We start from the raw sequence: 25,381 nt of genomic DNA, 5'->3' as shown, positions 1-25,381 counted from the left end.
ACACGCAGCTCTCCACGTCGGATTCCGGGGCTCTCTGTCCTGCCCGAAGGCCCAGCTGGCCTGCGGGTCCTTAGAGTGGCAAAAACATCCGAAAACTGAGATTGAGGGTCCGGTGGGTGTCTGCACTTTTGTGCTGGGCACCCCAGGGAGGCCCGGGGGCTGGCTGGACAACGTGGTCTGCTGGGCGGGGGGGTTGGAGGAGCAACTGATGCCCTTTGCACTTCGGGTAGCAAGAGTCTGAGCAAGAGTCTCTGAGCCCTGTGCCCTGTGGGGGGGGGCGGGGGGGAGGAGGAGGAGGAGGAGGAGGAGGAGGAGGTGGGAAGGGCCGGGGCCTGCAGTCCTGTTCCCGGGGTGGCACGGCAAGTGGCCTCTTCCACAGGCTGCTTGGCCTGGGCTCCCTGCACCTGGGCCTTTGGAGGACCGGCCCTGTGCTTGCCAACACTTCCTGCAGGGACCCAGAGCTGGGAGGTGGCATCTCTCAGCCCTGGGTCGGGCAGAGCCCCAGCGGGCCATGCCCACAACCTCTCTCAGCACCGGTCCCCCAGAAGGCTCCTTTGGGACCAGGATTCTCTTGCGGTGACTCTTTAAGGTCTGGCCCCTGGATGGAGGGGCACCAGGAGTAGAGGAGCAGGAAGGGGAAGGGGGTGGCCATGCGAGGGGACACTTTGAGGCCGAGTCCCAGCTTCAGCCTGATCCTCCTGGGAACCCCGCTCTGAGACAAGGAGCCGGGCTTCGCATTCCCACAGCAGCCAGTCGTGGGCTGAGGACACCTGGGGCGTTGGGAACTCCCTGGCTTCTCCTTGGTTTAACGTCTAGAGCTGCTTGTGAATCGCGCCGCCACACACACCCGAGCGCAGGTGTCTTCCGCACAGACTGCGGGCCTCGCTCTTCTGAACGCCGCTAGCTCGCCACCCACCCACGGGTGAACCTGGTCAGGGTGCTTTCTCTAAGGGGCAGACTCTTTTCCGGGCGGGCTACCGGTGTCTCTGTTTGCTCGTTTCTTTCTTCCATTTCGGGAAAGTCTTCCTTGCTGGGTGTGGAAATCTCCTATGCCTTCCCTCGCCTATTCTGTCAGCTTTCAAATTCTCTTTCAGTTGCCACCCTCACAGATGGATTAGGAAACTCTTTCCGGTGCACTCATTAGTGAAATGACCTCCAGGAAGCTGGAATCCAATATCTAATGGCCGATTTTTAGCGAGTCCACACGCCAGGGTGGTCGGGGTCCAATGCAGCCCCGGCCAGGCCCAGGCCCCTTGGACTGGGCCACAGGAGGACACGGAGGAGGGTCCCGGCCCCCACGAAGCGGTGCCGGCAGTTCTCCACGGGCTTGGGCGTTTTCCAGAGGTAGGAGATGGAGGGGACTGATTTCTTCAGCGCCCCCCAAACCACGCCACCCCACCCCACCCATGGGACACATCCCCAGAGAGAGACGCCCCATACACTGGCTGTGCCCCAGCCCTGGCCCGGGGGAATAGGCGGCAGCCCACCCACAGGGCGAGGGGGGGGGCGCAGCTGAAAGGGGTTGTGGGGGAGGGCGGCCCCTGGCTGGGGTCAAAGGGCGAGCGTCCCGCGCGTGCGCAGTCAGCGGCAGGCAGCGACGCGCTGGGGGTGGGCAGCGGGTAGGTGAAGGAGGCCGGGCGAGGAGACGAGGGGGGCTGGGAGGGCTCCACCTTGGCGAGTCCAGCCGTGGAGGCGCATCTTGTGTGAGTGTGAGTGAGTGTGAGTGTGTGTGTGTGTGTATACAGAGACAGCCCCCCGCCCCGCCCCGCCCATCACCCCGTCCCTGGGAGCCCGCGGGACCCGGCCGGAGAACTCAACCGGCCCGGCCCGGCGCGGGGCCTGGGGCGGGAGGCGGCGGCGGGGAAGCCCAGAGAGGCTCGGCTTCTTGAGCGGGGCAGGGGCGCCCTCCGCCGCCGTCTAGGGCCACACCACCCTGAACGCCCCCGATCTCGTCTGGTCTCGGAAGCTAAGCAGGGTCGGGCCTGGTTAGTACTTGGATGGGAGACCGCCTGGGAATACCGGGTGCCACAGGCTGCTGCTTTTTTTTTTTTTTTTTTTTTTTTGCCTCTTGTTGTGTCCCCTTTCTGGGAGCGCGGCGGCGGCCCGGGGTGGGGGTCACCCCCACCCTCAGCGCCCGCCCGCGGTGCCTGGCGCCCCAGCCCGCACCGTGGGGCCTCCTCTTGTCCCAAGCCGCGACACCGCCGCCACGCGGCAGCATGCGTGGCATCTGGACTGTCAGGTCTCAGACCAAAGGTCTGCTCTGTGGGAACCGACACGCTGGAGGAAACCTTGAGAGTCTGAGAGGGGAGGGAGTTCCAGAAGAAGGCCAGGATGTCATTTGGAGGGAGTATGTGACCAGAACTCGTCCCGTTGCTTTTGGGGTTCTATGGGCTACACGCAGGAATCTTTGGTGGTGGCACCTGATGTTGGGGGATCCGGAGTCACACCCAGACCTGCTCCACAGGCCTCCTTTTACTTTTCTCTTCGGATTCATTATTTTTAAAAAGTGTCTCTTACCTCTAGGATTGCATTTTCTTTTCTCTCTCTCTTCAAGCAGATGATGGGAGTACAAGTATTCAGGTGACATGTGTTGCCCGTGCCCCCCTCCCCCCTGTGTTCTTTTTTTTTTTTTTTTTTGAGACAGAGTCTCGTTTTGCTGCCCAGGCTAGAGTGAGTGCCATGGCGTCAGCCTAGCTCACAGCAACCTCAATCTCCGGGCTCAAGCAATCCTGCTGCCTCAGCCTCCCGAGTAGTTGGGACTACAGGCATGCACCACCACGCCCGGCTGTGTTTTTCTATATATATTAGTTGGCCAATTAATTTCTTTCTATTTTTAGTAGAGACGGGGTCTCGCTCTTGCTCAGGCTGGTTTCGAACTCCTGACCTGGAGCAATCCGCCCGCCTCGGCCTCCCAGAGAGCTAGGATTACAGGCGTGAGCCACCGCGCCCGCCCCCCCCCTGTGTTCTTATTGATATACCTCTCATGTTGTTCCAGCGTATTGTGGGGGTACCAATGTTAAGGTCGGGTGCCTTGCCCTCTCCAAGCCTCCCCCCTCGGGTCAGAGCTTCAAGTGCGCCCATCCCCCAGTCGGTGCGCACCCACCCCATGCCTAATGGATGTGTATGCCCCTCCCCTCCCCCCACACGCCCGACACCCACCCGATGAAGGTGATTCCTCTCTGTCCACTTAGGCGTCCATCCGTTCGTACCAATTTGCTGGTGAGCGCGCTCACGTGGTGCTCGTGTGTCCATTCTTGGGATACCTGGCCTACTGGAACGGGTTCCAGCTCTGGCCAGGAGAACACGAGAGGCGCCCTCTCACCGCTGCTCCTCACAGCCGAATGGCACTCCGTGGTGTCCACGCGCCACATTTTATTCATGCACTCCTGGATGGATGGGCACTCGGGTCGCTTCCACGTCTTTGCGATTGTGAATTGTGCCCTAACTGTCACCCTAACCCTTACCCAGCCCGTCTCCACTGCCCCTGCCTGACGCACTCCTCCCCGGCCAGGCCCGTCACTGTCCTGGGCCCCCGCCTGACCGGCTCCTCCCCGCCCGGCCTCTCACCGTCCTCGGCCCCTGCCTGACCGGCTCCTCCGTCGCCTGGGCCTTCCAAGGGCTTGGTGTGGACGCTGCTTCCAGGAAGCCCTCCAGAAACCCGGCAGCAGGGTGGCCGCAGCAGTCTCCAGCAGCCGTCCCTAAGTCGCGTGAGTGCGGGGGACGTGCCCCCGCTGTGCCGCGGGGGCCCAGCCTGGTGTCTTCCCTGAGGCCCTGCGGCTGGCTGCCGGCTGGGCTGCCCCTCCCCGCAAGGGGAGAGCCGCGGAGGTGGGGACCGCCTCCTGATGGGGACGTACACGCAGCTCTCCACGTCGGATTCCGGGGCTCTCTGTCCTGCCCGAAGGCCCAGCTGGCCTGCGGGTCCTTAGAGTGGCAAAAACATCCGAAAACTGAGATTGAGGGTCCGGTGGGTGTCTGCACTTTTGTGCTGGGCACCCCAGGGAGGCCCGGGGGCTGGCTGGACAACGTGGTCTGCTGGGCGGGGGGGTTGGAGGAGCAACTGATGCCCTTTGCACTTCGGGTAGCAAGAGTCTGAGCAAGAGTCTCTGAGCCCTGTGCCCTGTGGGGGGGGGCGGGGGGGAGGAGGAGGAGGAGGAGGAGGAGGAGGAGGTGGGAAGGGCCGGGGCCTGCAGTCCTGTTCCCGGGGTGGCACGGCAAGTGGCCTCTTCCACAGGCTGCTTGGCCTGGGCTCCCTGCACCTGGGCCTTTGGAGGACCGGCCCTGTGCTTGCCAACACTTCCTGCAGGGACCCAGAGCTGGGAGGTGGCATCTCTCAGCCCTGGGTCGGGCAGAGCCCCAGCGGGCCATGCCCACAACCTCTCTCAGCACCGGTCCCCCAGAAGGCTCCTTTGGGACCAGGATTCTCTTGCGGTGACTCTTTAAGGTCTGGCCCCTGGATGGAGGGGCACCAGGAGTAGAGGAGCAGGAAGGGGAAGGGGGTGGCCATGCGAGGGGACACTTTGAGGCCGAGTCCCAGCTTCAGCCTGATCCTCCTGGGAACCCCGCTCTGAGACAAGGAGCCGGGCTTCGCATTCCCACAGCAGCCAGTCGTGGGCTGAGGACACCTGGGGCGTTGGGAACTCCCTGGCTTCTCCTTGGTTTAACGTCTGGAGCTGCTTGTGAATCGCGCCGCCACACACACCCGAGCGCAGGTGTCTTCCGCACAGACTGCGGGCCTCGCTCTTCTGAACGCCGCTAGCTCGCCACCCACCCACGGGTGAACCTGGTCAGGGTGCTTTCTCTAAGGGGCAGACTCTTTTCCGGGCGGGCTACCGGTGTCTCTGTTTGCTCGTTTCTTTCTTCCATTTCGGGAAAGTCTTCCTTGCTGGGTGTGGAAATCTCCTATGCCTTCCCTCGCCTATTCTGTCAGCTTTCAAATTCTCTTTCAGTTGCCACCCTCACAGATGGATTAGGAAACTCTTTCCGGTGCACTCATTAGTGAAATGACCTCCAGGAAGCTGGAATCCAATATCTAATGGCCGATTTTTAGCGAGTCCACACGCCAGGGTGGTCGGGGTCCAATGCAGCCCCGGCCAGGCCCAGGCCCCTTGGACTGGGCCACAGGAGGACACGGAGGAGGGTCCCGGCCCCCACGAAGCGGTGCCGGCAGTTCTCCACGGGCTTGGGCGTTTTCCAGAGGTAGGAGATGGAGGGGACTGATTTCTTCAGCGCCCCCCAAACCACGCCACCCCACCCCACCCATGGGACACATCCCCAGAGAGAGACGCCCCATACACTGGCTGTGCCCCAGCCCTGGCCCGGGGGAATAGGCGGCAGCCCACCCACAGGGCGAGGGGGGGGGGCGCAGCTGAAAGGGGTTGTGGGGGAGGGCGGCCCCTGGCTGGGGTCAAAGGGCGAGCGTCCCGCGCGTGCGCAGTCAGCGGCAGGCAGCGACGCGCTGGGGGTGGGCAGCGGGTAGGTGAAGGAGGCCGGGCGAGGAGACGAGGGGGGCTGGGAGGGCTCCACCTTGGCGAGTCCAGCCGTGGAGGCGCATCTTGTGTGAGTGTGAGTGAGTGTGAGTGTGTGTGTGTGTGTATACAGAGACAGCCCCCCGCCCCGCCCCGCCCATCACCCCGTCCCTGGGAGCCCGCGGGACCCGGCCGGAGAACTCAACCGGCCCGGCCCGGCGCGGGGCCTGGGGCGGGAGGCGGCGGCGGGGAAGCCCAGAGAGGCTCGGCTTCTTGAGCGGGGCAGGGGCGCCCTCCGCCGCCGTCTAGGGCCACACCACCCTGAACGCCCCCGATCTCGTCTGGTCTCGGAAGCTAAGCAGGGTCGGGCCTGGTTAGTACTTGGATGGGAGACCGCCTGGGAATACCGGGTGCCACAGGCTGCTGCTTTTTTTTTTTTTTTTTTTTTTTTGCCTCTTGTTGTGTCCCCTTTCTGGGAGCGCGGCGGCGGCCCGGGGTGGGGGTCACCCCCACCCTCAGCGCCCGCCCGCGGTGCCTGGCGCCCCAGCCCGCACCGTGGGGCCTCCTCTTGTCCCAAGCCGCGACACCGCCGCCACGCGGCAGCATGCGTGGCATCTGGACTGTCAGGTCTCAGACCAAAGGTCTGCTCTGTGGGAACCGACACGCTGGAGGAAACCTTGAGAGTCTGAGAGGGGAGGGAGTTCCAGAAGAAGGCCAGGATGTCATTTGGAGGGAGTATGTGACCAGAACTCGTCCCGTTGCTTTTGGGGTTCTATGGGCTACACGCAGGAATCTTTGGTGGTGGCACCTGATGTTGGGGGATCCGGAGTCACACCCAGACCTGCTCCACAGGCCTCCTTTTACTTTTCTCTTCGGATTCATTATTTTTAAAAAGTGTCTCTTACCTCTATGATTGCATTTTCTTTTCTCTCTCTCTTCAAGCAGATGATGGGAGTACAAGTATTCAGGTGACATGTGTTGCCCGTGCCCCCCTCCCCCCTGTGTTCTTTTTTTTTTTTTTTTTTTGAGACAGAGTCTCGTTTTGCTGCCCAGGCTAGAGTGAGTGCCATGGCGTCAGCCTAGCTCACAGCAACCTCAATCTCCGGGCTCAAGCAATCCTGCTGCCTCAGCCTCCCGAGTAGTTGGGACTACAGGCATGCACCACCACGCCCGGCTGTGTTTTTCTATATATATTAGTTGGCCAATTAATTTCTTTCTATTTTTAGTAGAGACGGGGTCTCGCTCTTGCTCAGGCTGGTTTCGAACTCCTGACCTGGAGCAATCCGCCCGCCTCGGCCTCCCAGAGAGCTAGGATTACAGGCGTGAGCCACCGCGCCCGCCCCCCCCTGTGTTCTTATTCATATACCTCTCATGTTGTTCCAGCGTATTGTGGGGGTACCAATGTTAAGGTCGGGTGCCTTGCCCTCTCCAAGCCTCCCCCCTCGGGTCAGAGCTTCAAGTGCGCCCATCCCCCAGTCGGTGCGCACCCACCCCATGCCTAATGGATGTGTATGCCCCTCCCCTCCCCCCACACGCCCGACACCCACCCGATGAAGGTGATTCCTCTCTGTCCACTTAGGCGTCCATCCGTTCGTACCAATTTGCTGGTGAGCGCGCTCACGTGGTGCTCGTGTGTCCATTCTTGGGATACCTGGCCTACTGGAACGGGTTCCAGCTCTGGCCAGGAGAACACGAGAGGCGCCCTCTCACCGCTGCTCCTCACAGCCGAATGGCACTCCGTGGTGTCCACGCGCCACATTTTATTCATGCACTCCTGGATGGATGGGCACTCGGGTCGCTTCCACGTCTTTGCGATTGTGAATTGTGCCCTAACTGTCACCCTAACCCTTACCCAGCCCGTCTCCACTGCCCCTGCCTGACGCACTCCTCCCCGGCCAGGCCCGTCACTGTCCTGGGCCCCCGCCTGACCGGCTCCTCCCCGCCCGGCCTCTCACCGTCCTCGGCCCCTGCCTGACCGGCTCCTCCGTCGCCTGGGCCTTCCAAGGGCTTGGTGTGGACGCTGCTTCCAGGAAGCCCTCCAGAAACCCGGCAGCAGGGTGGCCGCAGCAGTCTCCAGCAGCCGTCCCTAAGTCGCGTGAGTGCGGGGGACGTGCCCCCGCTGTGCCGCGGGGGCCCAGCCTGGTGTCTTCCCTGAGGCCCTGCGGCTGGCTGCCGGCTGGGCTGCCCCTCCCCGCAAGGGGAGAGCCGCGGAGGTGGGGACCGCCTCCTGATGGGGACGTACACGCAGCTCTCCACGTCGGATTCCGGGGCTCTCTGTCCTGCCCGAAGGCCCAGCTGGCCTGCGGGTCCTTAGAGTGGCAAAAACATCCGAAAACTGAGATTGAGGGTCCGGTGGGTGTCTGCACTTTTGTGCTGGGCACCCCAGGGAGGCCCGGGGGCTGGCTGGACAACGTGGTCTGCTGGGCGGGGGGGTTGGAGGAGCAACTGATGCCCTTTGCACTTCGGGTAGCAAGAGTCTGAGCAAGAGTCTCTGAGCCCTGTGCCCTGTGGGGGGGGGCGGGGGGGAGGAGGAGGAGGAGGAGGAGGAGGAGGAGGTGGGAAGGGCCGGGGCCTGCAGTCCTGTTCCCGGGGTGGCACGGCAAGTGGCCTCTTCCACAGGCTGCTTGGCCTGGGCTCCCTGCACCTGGGCCTTTGGAGGACCGGCCCTGTGCTTGCCAACACTTCCTGCAGGGACCCAGAGCTGGGAGGTGGCATCTCTCAGCCCTGGGTCGGGCAGAGCCCCAGCGGGCCATGCCCACAACCTCTCTCAGCACCGGTCCCCCAGAAGGCTCCTTTGGGACCAGGATTCTCTTGCGGTGACTCTTTAAGGTCTGGCCCCTGGATGGAGGGGCACCAGGAGTAGAGGAGCAGGAAGGGGAAGGGGGTGGCCATGCGAGGGGACACTTTGAGGCCGAGTCCCAGCTTCAGCCTGATCCTCCTGGGAACCCCGCTCTGAGACAAGGAGCCGGGCTTCGCATTCCCACAGCAGCCAGTCGTGGGCTGAGGACACCTGGGGCGTTGGGAACTCCCTGGCTTCTCCTTGGTTTAACGTCTAGAGCTGCTTGTGAATCGCGCCGCCACACACACCCGAGCGCAGGTGTCTTCCGCACAGACTGCGGGCCTCGCTCTTCTGAACGCCGCTAGCTCGCCACCCACCCACGGGTGAACCTGGTCAGGGTGCTTTCTCTAAGGGGCAGACTCTTTTCCGGGCGGGCTACCGGTGTCTCTGTTTGCTCGTTTCTTTCTTCCATTTCGGGAAAGTCTTCCTTGCTGGGTGTGGAAATCTCCTATGCCTTCCCTCGCCTATTCTGTCAGCTTTCAAATTCTCTTTCAGTTGCCACCCTCACAGATGGATTAGGAAACTCTTTCCGGTGCACTCATTAGTGAAATGACCTCCAGGAAGCTGGAATCCAATATCTAATGGCCGATTTTTAGCGAGTCCACACGCCAGGGTGGTCGGGGTCCAATGCAGCCCCGGCCAGGCCCAGGCCCCTTGGACTGGGCCACAGGAGGACACGGAGGAGGGTCCCGGCCCCCACGAAGCGGTGCCGGCAGTTCTCCACGGGCTTGGGCGTTTTCCAGAGGTAGGAGATGGAGGGGACTGATTTCTTCAGCGCCCCCCAAACCACGCCACCCCACCCCACCCATGGGACACATCCCCAGAGAGAGACGCCCCATACACTGGCTGTGCCCCAGCCCTGGCCCGGGGGAATAGGCGGCAGCCCACCCACAGGGCGAGGGGGGGGGGCGCAGCTGAAAGGGGTTGTGGGGGAGGGCGGCCCCTGGCTGGGGTCAAAGGGCGAGCGTCCCGCGCGTGCGCAGTCAGCGGCAGGCAGCGACGCGCTGGGGGTGGGCAGCGGGTAGGTGAAGGAGGCCGGGCGAGGAGACGAGGGGGGCTGGGAGGGCTCCACCTTGGCGAGTCCAGCCGTGGAGGCGCATCTTGTGTGAGTGTGAGTGAGTGTGAGTGTGTGTGTGTGTGTATACAGAGACAGCCCCCCGCCCCGCCCCGCCCATCACCCCGTCCCTGGGAGCCCGCGGGACCCGGCCGGAGAACTCAACCGGCCCGGCCCGGCGCGGGGCCTGGGGCGGGAGGCGGCGGCGGGGAAGCCCAGAGAGGCTCGGCTTCTTGAGCGGGGCAGGGGCGCCCTCCGCCGCCGTCTAGGGCCACACCACCCTGAACGCCCCCGATCTCGTCTGGTCTCGGAAGCTAAGCAGGGTCGGGCCTGGTTAGTACTTGGATGGGAGACCGCCTGGGAATACCGGGTGCCACAGGCTGCTGCTTTTTTTTTTTTTTTTTTTTTTTTGCCTCTTGTTGTGTCCCCTTTCTGGGAGCGCGGCGGCGGCCCGGGGTGGGGGTCACCCCCACCCTCAGCGCCCGCCCGCGGTGCCTGGCGCCCCAGCCCGCACCGTGGGGCCTCCTCTTGTCCCAAGCCGCGACACCGCCGCCACGCGGCAGCATGCGTGGCATCTGGACTGTCAGGTCTCAGACCAAAGGTCTGCTCTGTGGGAACCGACACGCTGGAGGAAACCTTGAGAGTCTGAGAGGGGAGGGAGTTCCAGAAGAAGGCCAGGATGTCATTTGGAGGGAGTATGTGACCAGAACTCGTCCCGTTGCTTTTGGGGTTCTATGGGCTACACGCAGGAATCTTTGGTGGTGGCACCTGATGTTGGGGGATCCGGAGTCACACCCAGACCTGCTCCACAGGCCTCCTTTTACTTTTCTCTTCGGATTCATTATTTTTAAAAAGTGTCTCTTACCTCTAGGATTGCATTTTCTTTTCTCTCTCTCTTCAAGCAGATGATGGGAGTACAAGTATTCAGGTGACATGTGTTGCCCGTGCCCCCCTCCCCCCTGTGTTCTTTTTTTTTTTTTTTTTTGAGACAGAGTCTCGTTTTGCTGCCCAGGCTAGAGTGAGTGCCATGGCGTCAGCCTAGCTCACAGCAACCTCAATCTCCGGGCTCAAGCAATCCTGCTGCCTCAGCCTCCCGAGTAGTTGGGACTACAGGCATGCACCACCACGCCCGGCTGTGTTTTTCTATATATATTAGTTGGCCAATTAATTTCTTTCTATTTTTAGTAGAGACGGGGTCTCGCTCTTGCTCAGGCTGGTTTCGAACTCCTGACCTGGAGCAATCCGCCCGCCTCGGCCTCCCAGAGAGCTAGGATTACAGGCGTGAGCCACCGCGCCCGCCCCCCCCCTGTGTTCTTATTGATATACCTCTCATGTTGTTCCAGCGTATTGTGGGGGTACCAATGTTAAGGTCGGGTGCCTTGCCCTCTCCAAGCCTCCCCCCTCGGGTCAGAGCTTCAAGTGCGCCCATCCCCCAGTCGGTGCGCACCCACCCCATGCCTAATGGATGTGTATGCCCCTCCCCTCCCCCCACACGCCCGACACCCACCCGATGAAGGTGATTCCTCTCTGTCCACTTAGGCGTCCATCCGTTCGTACCAATTTGCTGGTGAGCGCGCTCACGTGGTGCTCGTGTGTCCATTCTTGGGATACCTGGCCTACTGGAACGGGTTCCAGCTCTGGCCAGGAGAACACGAGAGGCGCCCTCTCACCGCTGCTCCTCACAGCCGAATGGCACTCCGTGGTGTCCACGCGCCACATTTTATTCATGCACTCCTGGATGGATGGGCACTCGGGTCGCTTCCACGTCTTTGCGATTGTGAATTGTGCCCTAACTGTCACCCTAACCCTTACCCAGCCCGTCTCCACTGCCCCTGCCTGACGCACTCCTCCCCGGCCAGGCCCGTCACTGTCCTGGGCCCCCGCCTGACCGGCTCCTCCCCGCCCGGCCTCTCACCGTCCTCGGCCCCTGCCTGACCGGCTCCTCCGTCGCCTGGGCCTTCCAAGGGCTTGGTGTGGACGCTGCTTCCAGGAAGCCCTCCAGAAACCCGGCAGCAGGGTGGCCGCAGCAGTCTCCAGCAGCCGTCCCTAAGTCGCGTGAGTGCGGGGGACGTGCCCCCGCTGTGCCGCGGGGGCCCAGCCTGGTGTCTTCCCTGAGGCCCTGCGGCTGGCTGCCGGCTGGGCTGCCCCTCCCCGCAAGGGGAGAGCCGCGGAGGTGGGGACCGCCTCCTGATGGGGACGTACACGCAGCTCTCCACGTCGGATTCCGGGGCTCTCTGTCCTGCCCGAAGGCCCAGCTGGCCTGCGGGTCCTTAGAGTGGCAAAAACATCCGAAAACTGAGATTGAGGGTCCGGTGGGTGTCTGCACTTTTGTGCTGGGCACCCCAGGGAGGCCCGGGGGCTGGCTGGACAACGTGGTCTGCTGGGCGGGGGGGTTGGAGGAGCAACTGATGCCCTTTGCACTTCGGGTAGCAAGAGTCTGAGCAAGAGTCTCTGAGCCCTGTGCCCTGTGGGGGGGGGCGGGGGGGAGGAGGAGGAGGAGGAGGAGGAGGAGGAGGTGGGAAGGGCCGGGGCCTGCAGTCCTGTTCCCGGGGTGGCACGGCAAGTGGCCTCTTCCACAGGCTGCTTGGCCTGGGCTCCCTGCACCTGGGCCTTTGGAGGACCGGCCCTGTGCTTGCCAACACTTCCTGCAGGGACCCAGAGCTGGGAGGTGGCATCTCTCAGCCCTGGGTCGGGCAGAGCCCCAGCGGGCCATGCCCACAACCTCTCTCAGCACCGGTCCCCCAGAAGGCTCCTTTGGGACCAGGATTCTCTTGCGGTGACTCTTTAAGGTCTGGCCCCTGGATGGAGGGGCACCAGGAGTAGAGGAGCAGGAAGGGGAAGGGGGTGGCCATGCGAGGGGACACTTTGAGGCCGAGTCCCAGCTTCAGCCTGATCCTCCTGGGAACCCCGCTCTGAGACAAGGAGCCGGGCTTCGCATTCCCACAGCAGCCAGTCGTGGGCTGAGGACACCTGGGGCGTTGGGAACTCCCTGGCTTCTCCTTGGTTTAACGTCTAGAGCTGCTTGTGAATCGCGCCGCCACACACACCCGAGCGCAGGTGTCTTCCGCACAGACTGCGGGCCTCGCTCTTCTGAACGCCGCTAGCTCGCCACCCACCCACGGGTGAACCTGGTCAGGGTGCTTTCTCTAAGGGGCAGACTCTTTTCCGGGCGGGCTACCGGTGTCTCTGTTTGCTCGTTTCTTTCTTCCATTTCGGGAAAGTCTTCCTTGCTGGGTGTGGAAATCTCCTATGCCTTCCCTCGCCTATTCTGTCAGCTTTCAAATTCTCTTTCAGTTGCCACCCTCACAGATGGATTAGGAAACTCTTTCCGGTGCACTCATTAGTGAAATGACCTCCAGGAAGCTGGAATCCAATATCTAATGGCCGATTTTTAGCGAGTCCACACGCCAGGGTGGTCGGGGTCCAATGCAGCCCCGGCCAGGCCCAGGCCCCTTGGACTGGGCCACAGGAGGACACGGAGGAGGGTCCCGGCCCCCACGAAGCGGTGCCGGCAGTTCTCCACGGGCTTGGGCGTTTTCCAGAGGTAGGAGATGGAGGGGACTGATTTCTTCAGCGCCCCCCAAACCACGCCACCCCACCCCACCCATGGGACACATCCCCAGAGAGAGACGCCCCATACACTGGCTGTGCCCCAGCCCTGGCCCGGGGGAATAGGCGGCAGCCCACCCACAGGGCGAGGGGGGGGGGCGCAGCTGAAAGGGGTTGTGGGGGAGGGCGGCCCCTGGCTGGGGTCAAAGGGCGAGCGTCCCGCGCGTGCGCAGTCAGCGGCAGGCAGCGACGCGCTGGGGGTGGGCAGCGGGTAGGTGAAGGAGGCCGGGCGAGGAGACGAGGGGGGCTGGGAGGGCTCCACCTTGGCGAGTCCAGCCGTGGAGGCGCATCTTGTGTGAGTGTGAGTGAGTGTGAGTGTGTGTGTGTGTGTATACAGAGACAGCCCCCCGCCCCGCCCCGCCCATCACCCCGTCCCTGGGAGCCCGCGGGACCCGGCCGGAGAACTCAACCGGCCCGGCCCGGCGCGGGGCCTGGGGCGGGAGGCGGCGGCGGGGAAGCCCAGAGAGGCTCGGCTTCTTGAGCGGGGCAGGGGCGCCCTCCGCCGCCGTCTAGGGCCACACCACCCTGAACGCCCCCGATCTCGTCTGGTCTCGGAAGCTAAGCAGGGTCGGGCCTGGTTAGTACTTGGATGGGAGACCGCCTGGGAATACCGGGTGCCACAGGCTGCTGCTTTTTTTTTTTTTTTTTTTTTTTTGCCTCTTGTTGTGTCCCCTTTCTGGGAGCGCGGCGGCGGCCCGGGGTGGGGGTCACCCCCACCCTCAGCGCCCGCCCGCGGTGCCTGGCGCCCCAGCCCGCACCGTGGGGCCTCCTCTTGTCCCAAGCCGCGACACCGCCGCCACGCGGCAGCATGCGTGGCATCTGGACTGTCAGGTCTCAGACCAAAGGTCTGCTCTGTGGGAACCGACACGCTGGAGGAAACCTTGAGAGTCTGAGAGGGGAGGGAGTTCCAGAAGAAGGCCAGGATGTCATTTGGAGGGAGTATGTGACCAGAACTCGTCCCGTTGCTTTTGGGGTTCTATGGGCTACACGCAGGAATCTTTGGTGGTGGCACCTGATGTTGGGGGATCCGGAGTCACACCCAGACCTGCTCCACAGGCCTCCTTTTACTTTTCTCTTCGGATTCATTATTTTTAAAAAGTGTCTCTTACCTCTATGATTGCATTTTCTTTTCTCTCTCTCTTCAAGCAGATGATGGGAGTACAAGTATTCAGGTGACATGTGTTGCCCGTGCCCCCCTCCCCCCTGTGTTCTTTTTTTTTTTTTTTTTTGAGACAGAGTCTCGTTTTGCTGCCCAGGCTAGAGTGAGTGCCATGGCGTCAGCCTAGCTCACAGCAACCTCAATCTCCGGGCTCAAGCAATCCTGCTGCCTCAGCCTCCCGAGTAGTTGGGACTACAGGCATGCACCACCACGCCCGGCTGTGTTTTTCTATATATATTAGTTGGCCAATTAATTTCTTTCTATTTTTAGTAGAGACGGGGTCTCGCTCTTGCTCAGGCTGGTTTCGAACTCCTGACCTGGAGCAATCCGCCCGCCTCGGCCTCCCAGAGAGCTAGGATTACAGGCGTGAGCCACCGCGCCCGCCCCCCCCCTGTGTTCTTATTGATATACCTCTCATGTTGTTCCAGCGTATTGTGGGGGTACCAATGTTAAGGTCGGGTGCCTTGCCCTCTCCAAGCCTCCCCCCTCGGGTCAGAGCTTCAAGTGCGCCCATCCCCCAGTCGGTGCGCACCCACCCCATGCCTAATGGATGTGTATGCCCCTCCCCTCCCCCCACACGCCCGACACCCACCCGATGAAGGTGATTCCTCTCTGTCCACTTAGGCGTCCATCCGTTCGTACCAATTTGCTGGTGAGCGCGCTCACGTGGTGCTCGTGTGTCCATTCTTGGGATACCTGGCCTACTGGAACGGGTTCCAGCTCTGGCCAGGAGAACACGAGAGGCGCCCTCTCACCGCTGCTCCTCACAGCCGAATGGCACTCCGTGGTGTCCACGCGCCACATTTTATTCATGCACTCCTGGATGGATGGGCACTCGGGTCGCTTCCACGTCTTTGCGATTGTGAATTGTGCCCTAACTGTCACCCTAACCCTTACCCAGCCCGTCTCCACTGCCCCTGCCTGACGCACTCCTCCCCGGCCAGGCCCGTCACTGTCCTGGGCCCCCGCCTGACCGGCTCCTCCCCGCCCGGCCTCTCACCGTCCTCGGCCCCTGCCTGACCGGCTCCTCCGTCGCCTGGGCCTTCCAAGGGCTTGGTGTGGACGCTGCTTCCAGGAAGCCCTCCAGAAACCCGGCAGCAGGGTGGCCGCAGCAGTCTCCAGCAGCCGTCCCTAAGTCGCGTGAGTGCGGGGGACGTGCCCCCGCTGTGCCGCGGGGGCCCAGCCTGGTGTCTTCCCTGAGGCCCTGCGGCTGGCTGCCGGCTGGGCTGCCCCTCCCCGCAAGGGGAGAGCCGCGGAGGTGGGGACCGCCTCCTGATGGGGACGTACACGCAGCTCTCCACGTCGGATTCCGGGGCTCTCTGTCCTGCCCGAAGGCCCAGCTGGCCTGCGGGTCCTTAGAGTGGCAAAAACATCCGAAAACTGAGATTGAGGGTCCGGTGGGTGTCTGCACTTTTGTGCTGGGCACCCCAGGGAGGCCCGGGGGCTGGCTGGACAACGTGGTCTGCTGGGCGGGGGGGTTGGAGGAGCAACTGATGCCCTTTGCACTTCGGGTAGCAAGAGTCTGAGCAAGAGTCTCTGAGCCCTGTGCCCTGTGGGGGGGGGCGGGGGGGAGGAGGAGGAGGAGGAGGAGGAGGAGGAGGTGGGAAGGGCCGGGGCCTGCAGTCCTGTTCCCGGGGTGGCACGGCAAGTGGCCTCTTCCACAGGCTGCTTGGCCTGGGCTCCCTGCACCTGGGCCTTTGGAGGACCGGCCCTGTGCTTGCCAACACTTCCTGCAGGGACCCAGAGCTGGGAGGTGGCATCTCTCAGCCCTGGGTCGGGCAGAGCCCCAGCGGGCCATGCCCACAACCTCTCTCAGCACCGGTCCCCCAGAAGGCTCCTTTGGGACCAGGATTCTCTTGCGGTGACTCTTTAAGGTCTGGCCCCTGGATGGAGGGGCACCAGGAGTAGAGGAGCAGGAAGGGGAAGGGGGTGGCCATGCGAGGGGACACTTTGAGGCCGAGTCCCAGCTTCAGCCTGATCCTCCTGGGAACCCCGCTCTGAGACAAGGAGCCGGGCTTCGCATTCCCACAGCAGCCAGTCGTGGGCTGAGGACACCTGGGGCGTTGGGAACTCCCTGGCTTCTCCTTGGTTTAACGTCTAGAGCTGCTTGTGAATCGCGCCGCCACACACACCCGAGCGCAGGTGTCTTCCGCACAGACTGCGGGCCTCGCTCTTCTGAACGCCGCTAGCTCGCCACCCACCCACGGGTGAACCTGGTCAGGGTGCTTTCTCTAAGGGGCAGACTCTTTTCCGGGCGGGCTACCGGTGTCTCTGTTTGCTCGTTTCTTTCTTCCATTTCGGGAAAGTCTTCCTTGCTGGGTGTGGAAATCTCCTATGCCTTCCCTCGCCTATTCTGTCAGCTTTCAAATTCTCTTTCAGTTGCCACCCTCACAGATGGATTAGGAAACTCTTTCCGGTGCACTCATTAGTGAAATGACCTCCAGGAAGCTGGAATCCAATATCTAATGGCCGATTTTTAGCGAGTCCACACGCCAGGGTGGTCGGGGTCCAATGCAGCCCCGGCCAGGCCCAGGCCCCTTGGACTGGGCCACAGGAGGACACGGAGGAGGGTCCCGGCCCCCACGAAGCGGTGCCGGCAGTTCTCCACGGGCTTGGGCGTTTTCCAGAGGTAGGAGATGGAGGGGACTGATTTCTTCAGCGCCCCCCAAACCACGCCACCCCACCCCACCCATGGGACACATCCCCAGAGAGAGACGCCCCATACACTGGCTGTGCCCCAGCCCTGGCCCGGGGGAATAGGCGGCAGCCCACCCACAGGGCGAGGGGGGGGGGCGCAGCTGAAAGGGGTTGTGGGGGAGGGCGGCCCCTGGCTGGGGTCAAAGGGCGAGCGTCCCGCGCGTGCGCAGTCAGCGGCAGGCAGCGACGCGCTGGGGGTGGGCAGCGGGTAGGTGAAGGAGGCCGGGCGAGGAGACGAGGGGGGCTGGGAGGGCTCCACCTTGGCGAGTCCAGCCGTGGAGGCGCATCTTGTGTGAGTGTGAGTGAGTGTGAGTGTGTGTGTGTGTGTATACAGAGACAGCCCCCCGCCCCGCCCCGCCCATCACCCCGTCCCTGGGAGCCCGCGGGACCCGGCCGGAGAACTCAACCGGCCCGGCCCGGCGCGGGGCCTGGGGCGGGAGGCGGCGGCGGGGAAGCCCAGAGAGGCTCGGCTTCTTGAGCGGGGCAGGGGCGCCCTCCGCCGCCGTCTAGGGCCACACCACCCTGAACGCCCCCGATCTCGTCTGGTCTCGGAAGCTAAGCAGGGTCGGGCCTGGTTAGTACTTGGATGGGAGACCGCCTGGGAATACCGGGTGCCACAGGCTGCTGCTTTTTTTTTTTTTTTTTTTTTTTTTGCCTCTTGTTGTGTCCCCTTTCTGGGAGCGCGGCGGCGGCCCGGGGTGGGGGTCACCCCCACCCTCAGCGCCCGCCCGCGGTGCCTGGCGCCCCAGCCCGCACCGTGGGGCCTCCTCTTGTCCCAAGCCGCGACACCGCCGCCACGCGGCAGCATGCGTGGCATCTGGACTGTCAGGTCTCAGACCAAAGGTCTGCTCTGTGGGAACCGACACGCTGGAGGAAACCTTGAGAGTCTGAGAGGGGAGGGAGTTCCAGAAGAAGGCCAGGATGTCATTTGGAGGGAGTATGTGACCAGAACTCGTCCCGTTGCTTTTGGGGTTCTATGGGCTACACGCAGGAATCTTTGGTGGTGGCACCTGATGTTGGGGGATCCGGAGTCACACCCAGACCTGCTCCACAGGCCTCCTTTTACTTTTCTCTTCGGATTCATTATTTTTAAAAAGTGTCTCTTACCTCTATGATTGCATTTTCTTTTCTCTCTCTCTTCAAGCAGATGATGGGAGTACAAGTATTCAGGTGACATGTGTTGCCCGTGCCCCCCTCCCCCCTGTGTTCTTTTTTTTTTTTTTTTTTGAGACAGAGTCTCGTTTTGCTGCCCAGGCTAGAGTGAGTGCCATGGCGTCAGCCTAGCTCACAGCAACCTCAATCTCCGGGCTCAAGCAATCCTGCTGCCTCAGCCTCCCGAGTAGTTGGGACTACAGGCATGCACCACCACGCCCGGCTGTGTTTTTCTATATATATTAGTTGGCCAATTAATTTCTTTCTATTTTTAGTAGAGACGGGGTCTCGCTCTTGCTCAGGCTGGTTTCGAACTCCTGACCTGGAGCAATCCGCCCGCCTCGGCCTCCCAGAGAGCTAGGATTACAGGCGTGAGCCACCGCGCCCGCCCCCCCCTGTGTTCTTATTCATATACCTCTCATGTTGTTCCAGCGTATTGTGGGGGTACCAATGTTAAGGTCGGGTGCCTTGCCCTCTCCAAGCCTCCCCCCTCGGGTCAGAGCTTCAAGTGCGCCCATCCCCCAGTCGGTGCGCACCCACCCCATGCCTAATGGATGTGTATGCCCCTCCCCTCCCCCCACACGCCCGACACCCACCCGATGAAGGTGATTCCTCTCTGTCCACTTAGGCGTCCATCCGTTCGTACCAATTTGCTGGTGAGCGCGCTCACGTGGTGCTCGTGTGTCCATTCTTGGGATACCTGGCCTACTGGAACGGGTTCCAGCTCTGGCCAGGAGAACACGAGAGGCGCCCTCTCACCGCTGCTCCTCACAGCCGAATGGCACTCCGTGGTGTCCACGCGCCACATTTTATTCATGCACTCCTGGATGGATGGGCACTCGGGTCGCTTCCACGTCTTTGCGATTGTGAATTGTGCCCTAACTGTCACCCTAACCCTTACCCAGCCCGTCTCCACTGCCCCTGCCTGACGCACTCCTCCCCGGCCAGGCCCGTCACTGTCCTGGGCCCCCGCCTGACCGGCTCCTCCCCGCCCGGCCTCTCACCGTCCTCGGCCCCTGCCTGACCGGCTCCTCCGTCGCCTGGGCCTTCCAAGGGCTTGGTGTGGACGCTGCTTCCAGGAAGCCCTCCAGAAACCCGGCAGCAGGGTGGCCGCAGCAGTCTCCAGCAGCCGTCCCTAAGTCGCGTGAGTGCGGGGGACGTGCCCCCGCTGTGCCGCGGGGGCCCAGCCTGGTGTCTTCCCTGAGGCCCTGCGGCTGGCTGCCGGCTGGGCTGCCCCTCCCCGCAAGGGGAGAGCCGCGGAGGTGGGGACCGCCTCCTGATGGGGACGTACACGCAGCTCTCCACGTCGGATTCCGGGGCTCTCTGTCCTGCCCGAAGGCCCAGCTGGCCTGCGGGTCCTTAGAGTGGCAAAAACATCCGAAAACTGAGATTGAGGGTCCGGTGGGTGTCTGCACTTTTGTGCTGGGCACCCCAGGGAGGCCCGGGGGCTGGCTGGACAACGTGGTCTGCTGGGCGGGGGGGTTGGAGGAGCAACTGATGCCCTTTGCACTTCGGGTAGCAAGAGTCTGAGCAAGAGTCTCTGAGCCCTGTGCCCTGTGGGGGGGGGCGGGGGGGAGGAGGAGGAGGAGGAGGAGGAGGAGGAGGTGGGAAGGGCCGGGGCCTGCAGTCCTGTTCCCGGGGTGGCACGGCAAGTGGCCTCTTCCACAGGCTGCTTGGCCTGGGCTCCCTGCACCTGGGCCTTTGGAGGACCGGCCCTGTGCTTGCCAACACTTCCTGCAGGGACCCAGAGCTGGGAGGTGGCATCTCTCAGCCCTGGGTCGGGCAGAGCCCCAGCGGGCCATGCCCACAACCTCTCTCAGCACCGGTCCCCCAGAAGGCTCCTTTGGGACCAGGATTCTCTTGCGGTGACTCTTTAAGGTCTGGCCCCTGGATGGAGGGGCACCAGGAGTAGAGGAGCAGGAAGGGGAAGGGGGTGGCCATGCGAGGGGACACTTTGAGGCCGAGTCCCAGCTTCAGCCTGATCCTCCTGGGAACCCCGCTCTGAGACAAGGAGCCGGGCTTCGCATTCCCACAGCAGCCAGTCGTGGGCTGAGGACACCTGGGGCGTTGGGAACTCCCTGGCTTCTCCTTGGTTTAACGTCTGGAGCTGCTTGTGAATCGCGCCGCCACACACACCCGAGCGCAGGTGTCTTCCGCACAGACTGCGGGCCTCGCTCTTCTGAACGCCGCTAGCTCGCCACCCACCCACGGGTGAACCTGGTCAGGGTGCTTTCTCTAAGGGGCAGACTCTTTTCCGGGCGGGCTACCGGTGTCTCTGTTTGCTCGTTTCTTTCTTCCATTTCGGGAAAGTCTTCCTTGCTGGGTGTGGAAATCTCCTATGCCTTCCCTCGCCTATTCTGTCAGCTTTCAAATTCTCTTTCAGTTGCCACCCTCACAGATGGATTAGGAAACTCTTTCCGGTGCACTCATTAGTGAAATGACCTCCAGGAAGCTGGAATCCAATATCTAATGGCCGATTTTTAGCGAGTCCACACGCCAGGGTGGTCGGGGTCCAATGCAGCCCCGGCCAGGCCCAGGCCCCTTGGACTGGGCCACAGGAGGACACGGAGGAGGGTCCCGGCCCCCACGAAGCGGTGCCGGCAGTTCTCCACGGGCTTGGGCGTTTTCCAGAGGTAGGAGATGGAGGGGACTGATTTCTTCAGCGCCCCCCAAACCACGCCACCCCACCCCACCCATGGGACACATCCCCAGAGAGAGACGCCCCATACACTGGCTGTGCCCCAGCCCTGGCCCGGGGGAATAGGCGGCAGCCCACCCACAGGGCGAGGGGGGGGGGCGCAGCTGAAAGGGGTTGTGGGGGAGGGCGGCCCCTGGCTGGGGTCAAAGGGCGAGCGTCCCGCGCGTGCGCAGTCAGCGGCAGGCAGCGACGCGCTGGGGGTGGGCAGCGGGTAGGTGAAGGAGGCCGGGCGAGGAGACGAGGGGGGCTGGGAGGGCTCCACCTTGGCGAGTCCAGCCGTGGAGGCGCATCTTGTGTGAGTGTGAGTGAGTGTGAGTGTGTGTGTGTGTGTATACAGAGACAGCCCCCCGCCCCGCCCCGCCCATCACCCCGTCCCTGGGAGCCCGCGGGACCCGGCCGGAGAACTCAACCGGCCCGGCCCGGCGCGGGGCCTGGGGCGGGAGGCGGCGGCGGGGAAGCCCAGAGAGGCTCGGCTTCTTGAGCGGGGCAGGGGCGCCCTCCGCCGCCGTCTAGGGCCACACCACCCTGAACGCCCCCGATCTCGTCTGGTCTCGGAAGCTAAGCAGGGTCGGGCCTGGTTAGTACTTGGATGGGAGACCGCCTGGGAATACCGGGTGCCACAGGCTGCTGCTTTTTTTTTTTTTTTTTTTTTTTTGCCTCTTGTTGTGTCCCCTTTCTGGGAGCGCGGCGGCGGCCCGGGGTGGGGGTCACCCCCACCCTCAGCGCCCGCCCGCGGTGCCTGGCGCCCCAGCCCGCACCGTGGGGCCTCCTCTTGTCCCAAGCCGCGACACCGCCGCCACGCGGCAGCATGCGTGGCATCTGGACTGTCAGGTCTCAGACCAAAGGTCTGCTCTGTGGGAACCGACACGCTGGAGGAAACCTTGAGAGTCTGAGAGGGGAGGGAGTTCCAGAAGAAGGCCAGGATGTCATTTGGAGGGAGTATGTGACCAGAACTCGTCCCGTTGCTTTTGGGGTTCTATGGGCTACACGCAGGAATCTTTGGTGGTGGCACCTGATGTTGGGGGATCCGGAGTCACACCCAGACCTGCTCCACAGGCCTCCTTTTACTTTTCTCTTCGGATTCATTATTTTTAAAAAGTGTCTCTTACCTCTAGGATTGCATTTTCTTTTCTCTCTCTCTTCAAGCAGATGATGGGAGTACAAGTATTCAGGTGACATGTGTTGCCCGTGCCCCCCTCCCCCCTGTGTTCTTTTTTTTTTTTTTTTTTGAGACAGAGTCTCGTTTTGCTGCCCAGGCTAGAGTGAGTGCCATGGCGTCAGCCTAGCTCACAGCAACCTCAATCTCCGGGCTCAAGCAATCCTGCTGCCTCAGCCTCCCGAGTAGTTGGGACTACAGGCATGCACCACCACGCCCGGCTGTGTTTTTCTATATATATTAGTTGGCCAATTAATTTCTTTCTATTTTTAGTAGAGACGGGGTCTCGCTCTTGCTCAGGCTGGTTTCGAACTCCTGACCTGGAGCAATCCGCCCGCCTCGGCCTCCCAGAGAGCTAGGATTACAGGCGTGAGCCACCGCGCCCGCCCCCCCCTGTGTTCTTATTCATATACCTCTCATGTTGTTCCAGCGTATTGTGGGGGTACCAATGTTAAGGTCGGGTGCCTTGCCCTCTCCAAGCCTCCCCCCTCGGGTCAGAGCTTCAAGTGCGCCCATCCCCCAGTCGGTGCGCACCCACCCCATGCCTAATGGATGTGTATGCCCCTCCCCTCCCCCCACACGCCCGACACCCACCCGATGAAGGTGATTCCTCTCTGTCCACTTAGGCGTCCATCCGTTCGTACCAATTTGCTGGTGAGCGCGCTCACGTGGTGCTCGTGTGTCCATTCTTGGGATACCTGGCCTACTGGAACGGGTTCCAGCTCTGGCCAGGAGAACACGAGAGGCGCCCTCTCACCGCTGCTCCTCACAGCCGAATGGCACTCCGTGGTGTCCACGCGCCACATTTTATTCATGCACTCCTGGATGGATGGGCACTCGGGTCGCTTCCACGTCTTTGCGATTGTGAATTGTGCCCTAACTGTCACCCTAACCCTTACCCAGCCCGTCTCCACTGCCCCTGCCTGACGCACTCCTCCCCGGCCAGGCCCGTCACTGTCCTGGGCCCCCGCCTGACCGGCTCCTCCCCGCCCGGCCTCTCACCGTCCTCGGCCCCTGCCTGACCGGCTCCTCCGTCGCCTGGGCCTTCCAAGGGCTTGGTGTGGACGCTGCTTCCAGGAAGCCCTCCAGAAACCCGGCAGCAGGGTGGCCGCAGCAGTCTCCAGCAGCCGTCCCTAAGTCGCGTGAGTGCGGGGGACGTGCCCCCGCTGTGCCGCGGGGGCCCAGCCTGGTGTCTTCCCTGAGGCCCTGCGGCTGGCTGCCGGCTGGGCTGCCCCTCCCCGCAAGGGGAGAGCCGCGGAGGTGGGGACCGCCTCCTGATGGGGACGTACACGCAGCTCTCCACGTCGGATTCCGGGGCTCTCTGTCCTGCCCGAAGGCCCAGCTGGCCTGCGGGTCCTTAGAGTGGCAAAAACATCCGAAAACTGAGATTGAGGGTCCGGTGGGTGTCTGCACTTTTGTGCTGGGCACCCCAGGGAGGCCCGGGGGCTGGCTGGACAACGTGGTCTGCTGGGCGGGGGGGTTGGAGGAGCAACTGATGCCCTTTGCACTTCGGGTAGCAAGAGTCTGAGCAAGAGTCTCTGAGCCCTGTGCCCTGTGGGGGGGGGCGGGGGGGAGGAGGAGGAGGAGGAGGAGGAGGAGGAGGTGGGAAGGGCCGGGGCCTGCAGTCCTGTTCCCGGGGTGGCACGGCAAGTGGCCTCTTCCACAGGCTGCTTGGCCTGGGCTCCCTGCACCTGGGCCTTTGGAGGACCGGCCCTGTGCTTGCCAACACTTCCTGCAGGGACCCAGAGCTGGGAGGTGGCATCTCTCAGCCCTGGGTCGGGCAGAGCCCCAGCGGGCCATGCCCACAACCTCTCTCAGCACCGGTCCCCCAGAAGGCTCCTTTGGGACCAGGATTCTCTTGCGGTGACTCTTTAAGGTCTGGCCCCTGGATGGAGGGGCACCAGGAGTAGAGGAGCAGGAAGGGGAAGGGGGTGGCCATGCGAGGGGACACTTTGAGGCCGAGTCCCAGCTTCAGCCTGATCCTCCTGGGAACCCCGCTCTGAGACAAGGAGCCGGGCTTCGCATTCCCACAGCAGCCAGTCGTGGGCTGAGGACACCTGGGGCGTTGGGAACTCCCTGGCTTCTCCTTGGTTTAACGTCTGGAGCTGCTTGTGAATCGCGCCGCCACACACACCCGAGCGCAGGTGTCTTCCGCACAGACTGCGGGCCTCGCTCTTCTGAACGCCGCTAGCTCGCCACCCACCCACGGGTGAACCTGGTCAGGGTGCTTTCTCTAAGGGGCAGACTCTTTTCCGGGCGGGCTACCGGTGTCTCTGTTTGCTCGTTTCTTTCTTCCATTTCGGGAAAGTCTTCCTTGCTGGGTGTGGAAATCTCCTATGCCTTCCCTCGCCTATTCTGTCAGCTTTCAAATTCTCTTTCAGTTGCCACCCTCACAGATGGATTAGGAAACTCTTTCCGGTGCACTCATTAGTGAAATGACCTCCAGGAAGCTGGAATCCAATATCTAATGGCCGATTTTTAGCGAGTCCACACGCCAGGGTGGTCGGGGTCCAATGCAGCCCCGGCCAGGCCCAGGCCCCTTGGACTGGGCCACAGGAGGACACGGAGGAGGGTCCCGGCCCCCACGAAGCGGTGCCGGCAGTTCTCCACGGGCTTGGGCGTTTTCCAGAGGTAGGAGATGGAGGGGACTGATTTCTTCAGCGCCCCCCAAACCACGCCACCCCACCCCACCCATGGGACACATCCCCAGAGAGAGACGCCCCATACACTGGCTGTGCCCCAGCCCTGGCCCGGGGGAATAGGCGGCAGCCCACCCACAGGGCGAGGGGGGGGGCGCAGCTGAAAGGGGTTGTGGGGGAGGGCGGCCCCTGGCTGGGGTCAAAGGGCGAGCGTCCCGCGCGTGCGCAGTCAGCGGCAGGCAGCGACGCGCTGGGGGTGGGCAGCGGGTAGGTGAAGGAGGCCGGGCGAGGAGACGAGGGGGGCTGGGAGGGCTCCACCTTGGCGAGTCCAGCCGTGGAGGCGCATCTTGTGTGAGTGTGAGTGAGTGTGAGTGTGTGTGTGTGTGTATACAGAGACAGCCCCCCGCCCCGCCCCGCCCATCACCCCGTCCCTGGGAGCCCGCGGGACCCGGCCGGAGAACTCAACCGGCCCGGCCCGGCGCGGGGCCTGGGGCGGGAGGCGGCGGCGGGGAAGCCCAGAGAGGCTCGGCTTCTTGAGCGGGGCAGGGGCGCCCTCCGCCGCCGTCTAGGGCCACACCACCCTGAACGCCCCCGATCTCGTCTGGTCTCGGAAGCTAAGCAGGGTCGGGCCTGGTTAGTACTTGGATGGGAGACCGCCTGGGAATACCGGGTGCCACAGGCTGCTGCTTTTTTTTTTTTTTTTTTTTTTTTTGCCTCTTGTTGTGTCCCCTTTCTGGGAGCGCGGCGGCGGCCCGGGGTGGGGGTCACCCCCACCCTCAGCGCCCGCCCGCGGTGCCTGGCGCCCCAGCCCGCACCGTGGGGCCTCCTCTTGTCCCAAGCCGCGACACCGCCGCCACGCGGCAGCATGCGTGGCATCTGGACTGTCAGGTCTCAGACCAAAGGTCTGCTCTGT

At 63.0% G+C, this 25,381-nt stretch overlaps 7 non-coding genes across 7 annotated transcripts; all 7 read left to right on the top strand.

Moving 5' to 3' along the window:
* The first annotated feature begins 1,915 nt into the window (after positions 1-1,915).
* LOC142868598 (5S ribosomal RNA) lies at positions 1,916-2,034 on the top strand. The gene has a single exon (XR_012917544.1). It is a non-coding gene; the product is annotated as a 5S ribosomal RNA (ribosomal RNA).
* A 3,734-nt stretch (positions 2,035-5,768) lies between these two features.
* LOC142868597 (5S ribosomal RNA) lies at positions 5,769-5,887 on the top strand. The gene has a single exon (XR_012917543.1). It is a non-coding gene; the product is annotated as a 5S ribosomal RNA (ribosomal RNA).
* Positions 5,888-9,621: 3,734 nt separating this feature from the next.
* On the top strand, positions 9,622-9,740 carry LOC142868596 (5S ribosomal RNA). Its single transcript, XR_012917542.1, has one exon. It is a non-coding gene; the product is annotated as a 5S ribosomal RNA (ribosomal RNA).
* A 3,734-nt stretch (positions 9,741-13,474) lies between these two features.
* On the top strand, positions 13,475-13,593 carry LOC142868595 (5S ribosomal RNA). The gene has a single exon (XR_012917541.1). It is a non-coding gene; the product is annotated as a 5S ribosomal RNA (ribosomal RNA).
* Positions 13,594-17,327: 3,734 nt separating this feature from the next.
* LOC142868594 (5S ribosomal RNA) lies at positions 17,328-17,446 on the top strand. Its single transcript, XR_012917540.1, has one exon. It is a non-coding gene; the product is annotated as a 5S ribosomal RNA (ribosomal RNA).
* Positions 17,447-21,180: 3,734 nt separating this feature from the next.
* LOC142868593 (5S ribosomal RNA) lies at positions 21,181-21,299 on the top strand. The gene has a single exon (XR_012917539.1). It is a non-coding gene; the product is annotated as a 5S ribosomal RNA (ribosomal RNA).
* A 3,732-nt stretch (positions 21,300-25,031) lies between these two features.
* Positions 25,032-25,150, top strand: LOC142868592 (5S ribosomal RNA). The gene has a single exon (XR_012917538.1). It is a non-coding gene; the product is annotated as a 5S ribosomal RNA (ribosomal RNA).
* Positions 25,151-25,381: the final 231 nt, after the last annotated feature.

Source organism: Microcebus murinus, unplaced genomic scaffold (genome assembly GCF_040939455.1).
Source record: "Microcebus murinus isolate Inina unplaced genomic scaffold, M.murinus_Inina_mat1.0 scaf035_hap2_Mmur4.0, whole genome shotgun sequence".
Classification (NCBI taxonomy): domain Eukaryota; kingdom Metazoa; phylum Chordata; class Mammalia; order Primates; family Cheirogaleidae; genus Microcebus; species Microcebus murinus.
The sequence above is the reverse complement of the archived record's forward strand: the minus strand, read 5'-3'. Positions and strand labels throughout refer to the sequence as shown.